The following is a 7,442-nucleotide window of genomic DNA, read 5'->3' on the forward strand; positions in this document are numbered from 1 at the left end:
TCAGTAGTTCCCTTTAGATATCTCAGAATCCGCTTGACTGCTACCAAGTGGGATTCTCTTGGGCTTTTTTGGAACCGTGCATTAATGCCCACTGCATGTGCAATGTCTGGTCTACTATGTACTACATAGTGCAATTTACCAATCATTGATCAGTATTCCTTCTCATTTACCAACACTGAGTCATCCTCCTTTGATAGTTTACAACCGGTCACCATCGATGTACCAACCGGTTTGTTGTCTTCCATGCCAAAGGTCTTCAACACCTCTTTGACATATTTGGACTAAGTGATAAAGATTTCGTCTTTCATTTGTTGAATCTATAGTCCAATGAAGAACTTAATCTCCCCTAAAAGTGACATCTCAAACTCCTTTTTCATCTCATCTACAAAATCATGACTCATCTTGTCATCTCCTCCAAAAATTATGTCATCAACAAATACCTCACAGATTATAATCTAATCTCCTTCTGACTTCAGGTAGATATTACTATCCTCACGTGTTCTCTCAAATCCAATCTTCACAAGATGGGAGTGCAAGTGTTCATACCATGCTCTAGGTGCCTTCTTTAGTCCCTACAAGGCCTTATGTAGCCTACACACCATGTCACTATCTTCTGATAGGGAAAACCCATCTGGTTCCTCTATATACACCTCCTCTTCTAGTATTCCATTCAGGAATGCAAATTTTACATCCATTTGATATACTTTGAATCCCTTGAATGTTGCATAAGCAAGAAGCATACGAACTCCTTCCAATCTGGCTACTGGAGCAAAGGTTTCTCCCTAGTCTTCTCCTTCTTCTTGAGCATATTCTTTGCACACCAATCTGGCTTTGTTTCTTACCATAGTACCATCTTCATTCAGTTTATTTTTGAAAAACCATTTGGTGGCTATGACATTTTTATGCTCAGGTCTGGGTACCAAAGACCATGTACCATTCTTTTCTATCTGGTCAAGTTCATCTTCCATTGCCTTGATCCATTCTTCATCTTTATGTGCCTCTTTGAATGTTTTAGGCTCAAATTTAGAGATCATGCAAGAGTTTTCTCTGACCTTTCTTCTTGTAAGAATTCCTGCATTCTTGTCTCCTATGATCTGCTTTGGATCATGATTCAACTTTACATACCTAGGAATGATCTTAGTTGTTTCCTTTTGCTTTTCTTCTTCATCCTCATCTTCATCAGCATCAACATCTACTGGTGTAGGAGCACTGTTACTGGTGCTAGGCTGTTTTGTAACCAGTTCCCAGAAGGTTGCTACCGGTTCATCTCTTTCTTGCTCACTGTCGGTTTGCTCAGATTTCTCAGAGGTTTCATCAACCCTAACATTGATGCTTTCAACAATTATCTAAGTCCTATTGTTGAAATATTTGAGAGCTTTGCTCTTTGTGGAATATCCTAGAAATATTCCCTCATCACATTTAGCATCAAACTTGCTCTGATGTTCACTCCTCTTGATATAACATTTTCTACCAAACACTCTAAAGTATCTTACCACTGGTGTCTTATCGGTCCAATACTCATAAGGTGTTTTATCCTTACCCTTTTTGATGAGTACCTAGTTCATTGTGTAGACTATAGTGCTCACCACTTCTCTCCAAAAGGTGTGAGCAACCTTACCTTGGATCAACATAGTTCTAGTTGCTTCAACCATAGTCTGGTTGTTCCTCTTTGCCAGGCCATTCCACTGTGGAGTCTGAGGGGCAGACAGTTGCCTCTTGATTCCATTCTCTTTATAGTATTTGTTGAATTCACCGGAAGTGAATTCTCCTCCTTGATTAGTTCTTAAACACTTAATCCTCTTACCACTTTCTTTTTCAACCAGTGCTCTGAAGGCTTTGAATTTTCCAAAAGCTTCAGATTTGTCCTTCAAGAATGTGACCCACATCATTCTTGAGCAATCATCAGTAAGGATTATAAAATACCTATCTCCCTGCACACTCCTAGTTTTCATAGGACCACACAAATCAGTATGCACCAGATCAAGTAAATTGTTTGCAATGAAAGGTTTACCTTTGAAGGTTGAGGAAGACATTTTCCCCAGTTGACACTCTCTACACAAAGGATTCTCCAGTTTTCTCAACATAGGCAATCCTCTAACTACCTTGATCTTACTGGCCTTCACAATATTATCAAAGTTTACATGACAAAGTCTCCTATGCCATATCCATCTATCCTCAAACTTAGCCATTAGACATGTACTAACATTAGCATTTAACTGAAATAGGTTACCTTTGGTCTGCATACTAGTAGCCATCAGTTCACCATTCTTTCCTTTGATTTTGCACACTCCATTTTTGAATTCCAGAGTGAGTCCATTATCATTCAATTGAGAACCACTCAAAAGGTTGTGTCTGAGACCTTCTACCCAATACACATTGTTAGCACTTCTTTTTCCATTCAGAGAGATGGACCCTCTACCTTTTACCATACATGGTGCATCATTACCAAAATGAACCACACCACCATCATAATCTTCCAGAGATAGAAACTTACTTTGGTCACCAGTCATATGGTGAGAACAACCATTGTCAATAATCCACTCATTGGAATTATCAAAGTGGGAGACAAGAGCCTTCTTGTCTGACACATCTTCCTTGACTGCTACAAACACAATATCTTCACTTTCTTCATCTTTTGATTCCTCATCAGTGACACCTTCATCAACTGCTACAAAACAGTTTCTCCGGTTTCATCCTTTGAACTTCTTGAACTTTTTTGGTTTGTCCTTATTATCACCATTAGGGCAGTTTACAACAATGTGTCCTATCTGGTTACAAGCAAATCATTTCAAAGGGAGCTTCCCTCTGTATTTACTGGTTCCCTTGGGAAGTCTCTTGGCAAGAAGAGATTCAAATTTCATCAAGATCTCCTCATCATCCTTTTCTCTACTTTGTCTTGGTTCACCACTGGTACTATCTTCTTTGCCTTTTCTAGATGGTGCAACAGATGCTCTGAAGGCTGATTCAGTCTTCTGAATACTGCCATCATAATTATTTAGCTCATAAGCTATTAACTTTGCAATGATGGAGTCCAAGGATACCTTTTTCTTGTCTACAGGCCTCAACTCCTGAATAGCAGCAACCCTTATTGCATAGATCGGTAATAAGGATCTCAAAACTTTGCTAACAATAGTGGAATCTTCTATTTTACCACCCGCACTCTTGATATCTCCAACAACAATTTTGATTCTTATTCCATATTGTTGAATGGTCTCTCCTTCAACCATCTGCATGTCTTCAAATTTTCCCCTAAGGCTTTCTTCCTTAGCTTGTTTCACATGCTCATCAATGCCATAGATATTCTCAAGGGCATCCCATACTTCTTTTGGATTCTTTTTATCCTGAACATCAATAAACTCAATGTCAGATAAGCCATTGATTAGGGCTTCCATGACTTGCCCATTCTTCTGAATCTCTCTCTTTTGATCATTGGTGAGAGTACTAGTAGGGATAACATAAGCATTCTCAACATAGCTCCAGTGTTGAGCACCCATGCTTCTAATGTATATCTTCATTCTGTCCTTCCATATTTTAAAGTTGTCTCTGTTGAACTTTGGACCTTCCCTCTTCATCATTAGAGTATGATCTTTACCTGAAGAGGTTAAGCTTACAACACAAAGGACTTGGAAGATGCTCTGATACCAATTGATGAATAGTTAGTACCAAACTGGTACTGAGAGGGGGGGGGTGAATCAGTACTAACAAAAACACTTTTCCTTAAACTGGTTTGACTGAAAACACTGCACTTGACTGGCAAGCAATAACACTGGTCTAAACCAGATTACTACCGATTAAACACAGTAAGAATGTGAAAGACTTAAACTGGTAACTCTTAGCTTTCCATAAAATCTAACATCTTATTTCTATTTCACCCATATGCATACAGTAGTAATACATCAACAAAAATGTAAAGACTTATTTGTTCAACATGCTTTACTACTTGACATAGAATAACAAAGCATCACACATAACACACATATTTTTCACGTGGAAACCCAACTGGGAAAAACCATGGTGGGGATGAATAGCCACAAGCTGTTCTTTGAACCCTTTTGAAGTCCACTCTGTTAGGAGCCTAGTCCAATAAAATACTTTACAATAGGTTCTGTTAGGAATCGATCCTGCTAGGGATCACCCAGTTAAGGGATGGATAAAATACTCGGTTAAGGGTTAAATCCTGTTAACGGTTACCTTGTTAGAGGATTTTAAGAACTCAATGATTTTGAGTCACCCTGTTAAAGGATTTACAACAAACCGGTTAAAGCTACCCTGTTAAGGGATTTTCCAACTGTTGAAGTGGTTAAAGGTCAACAGGTATTACAATGATCTGGTAACAACACTCAATGCCAATGCATATCTGCTTTGGTTCCTTCCTTCTGCAATTACACTCTGTAGGTATCTATTCTCTTATCTGGTCTGGCAAGAAACACGTATCTCTGCACTTAGATACACACACAATATTTGCCAACAACCTCAACATGAAAAAAACATCGACCTTATAGGAAACATATAGGTCGGTAGCATAAACCCTAAACCCTAAACATTTAGGTTAAGCAATTCAGTCGGTTCAATCCTAACCATTGAACATATTGCATTGATTACAATAGTCTTGAACATATCTCAAGACGTTCTCCAACGTTTGTTCTTCACCACTTCTTGGAGGTTGATAACCCATCACGTGTTCTCCACCATTTACAAAGACTTCGCACATTCCTGAGGTAGATAGGATCAATCTCCTTCATGCAAGATCCTTCACATGCACAAGGCTTGACGTGGCAACACAATCTGTTCTTCATTACAATGCTAACTCATCACACAATGTCATCGGTTGAATCACACAGGCTTGGAACACTTGAATCGGAAACCTTGAAGCTAAGGCTACCTACTGGTAGTCATACCATATGAAACCTTGATACAAAACATTCTATATACTGGTTCACTTGGACAAACATACCGCTTCACTTTTTCACATATACCGGTTCACAACATCATACCGGTTCTCTTGCAAGTTGCTTGCTTCAATATACCGGTTCACTCTTCAGCATATTGACATCAATGACAACATACAATATCATCATGTCATCACACTCTGCACATATGTCAACAAGACTAGATATGTAAATGTACGCTTCATTCTCTTCCGGTTGCACATGGCTTTGCATTACTTTGGGAGTCCGGGGTTTCGGACCTCCAGGATCTCCAACTTTGAAAGGTTTTTGATCTTCCCACGTCGGAGGTCCGGGATTCACTGCAAACTTTATATGTATTGATGCTCTTCCTACCTTCCATGTGATTGTATATCCCTCTACCTCACTATTTCTTAATCCACAAAGTGTGGCTCCCTCTTTCTTCCAACTTGTAGATCTCTACATTATTAATTCAAAAACTTGTCTGTTTGTTCATCACCCATGTCTATTTGTTGGCAATGTGTAGCCCCATCGCCTTTGACACAATTCTTCACTCTGCCTTCATTTTGGGCCTCATTGGCACTCCGGAGTTTCAGACTCCCGGGGTGCCAAGCTTCAACATGCTTTCCGTCTTACATTGCTTCATATCTTGGAAGTCCGGGATTTCGGACTTTCGGGGTTCCCAATTTTGGATTGTTGATTCTTTCATACTCAGGGGTTCTGGAGTTATGGATTTTCTATTGTCTTTATTTTGAATCTCAGAATTTCAGGATTATGGGGTCTGGAACTTTAGAATATTGACTCTTCATATTCTGGAGTCCGAGATTGTGGAGTATTTTATTTACAAACTCTTTAAAGTTTTAAAACTTTAGGGTTTAGTTATTCCAATTTCTAATTTTTTAATTTTAATTTTATTGCAAATTATTAAAATTTATTAAAATTAACTTATTAAAATTAAAATCAAAGTTTATATTAATATTTAAACACGTTTAATCTTAAGTTAATCCAAATTCAAAACATAACTAAAAAAAATTTGAATTAATTTTGAGTTTAAACATAATTAAAATATTAATATAAATTTTAATTAATTTTAATATTTAATTTTAATTTGAATAAACTTTAAATTTCATTTTCAAACTATTTACTTTTTTTTTTGTGATTTTTTAATTAATCTTTAATTTTTTTTTTGTATTTTCAAAGTTTTTTCAATATTTATTTTTATTTTTGAAAATTTGCAATTTTTTTGGATTTTTGACATTTTTTCAATTTTTAAGGTTTTTGGCTTTTTCATTTTTTATGGAATTTTGCATTTTTTATAATTTTTTGGGATTTTGTGATTTTCACGCCTACGCTAACCCTACAACCTACAGAAGACGAAACAACCTACGACGACGACAACAACATCGACAACAACGAACAAGAAGACGAACGCACGATGAAGACGAAACAACGATCAACAAGAGGATGCACACATGACAACACACAATGACACGAAAACGGCTTCACGCTTCTGGGATCCTAAGGTTTCGGAAGTCAAAAGGAGAATGACCTCAGAACTTTGAAGTTCTAGAACACCGAAGAAGGAACAAACAAAACTAAGAGGGAACCTGAGATTTTAGAATTCTGGGATCTGGGGGCTCCAAGAAGCAAGCACAGGACTTTGGGACTTCGAGTTTGTGGAGTTCTAAAACCAACAAAGTGACACTTCGGGATTCTAGGATTCTGAAGTTCCGAAGTGTCAAAATGAAAAACAACAAAGACTTCAGAGTTTTAGGAGTCCAAAATTCTGAAGTCAGACAAAGCAAAAGAAACAAAAGGAACAAAACGCACTTCAGGATTCCAAGAACTCGAGGTTTTGAAGTGCGAAAAAAAAGAAAACATGACAAAGACAAAGCGAAGCAAAAGGGGGGCCCCAACTCAAGAAGTGAAAAGTTGGGGTGTGTTATGTAGGGCATAACACACAGGCTGGAAAAGGTATATTCATATCTCAAACTAAGTATGTGAAGGAATTGCTAAAGAAGTTTGGGTTAGATGACTCCAAACTGGTTGGAACTCCTATGGTGACTGATGCGGAGGGTAGGAGGATCTTACCCACACCCACACAACTCATTCCTCAAGACCTCTCATTGGTTAAACGCATCACCTCTGATCCCCTACTCTCCACATACTAGAATAATACCCCCAACACACTGTCTCACTGTTTTAGGACAGTCAAAAGCATAAATGACAATATTTCTTGACCAAACAACTCATAAAACTCTCTCCCTTTGGTTTCACACATTCCCAATGTACTCAATACACTCATACATCACCTTAGGCTCTATCCATTTCCATACATACTCCACTGAACCATTAAACACAACTTTGAAACTAAATAAAAAGAATATACCTTCTTGTTGTCCTTCTTGATAGACCCGTACTCAAAGATCTATAACTTTTGAAAAAAACATTATTTACTCAATCTCTTCAGTGAGATTCTTCCAAACTTAACTCTCAACAACATATCCACAATTTAAGAAGATCCAATGGTTCAAT

This window comes from Cryptomeria japonica, chromosome 6 (genome assembly GCF_030272615.1).
Source record: "Cryptomeria japonica chromosome 6, Sugi_1.0, whole genome shotgun sequence".
Lineage (NCBI taxonomy): Eukaryota > Viridiplantae > Streptophyta > Pinopsida > Cupressales > Cupressaceae > Cryptomeria > Cryptomeria japonica.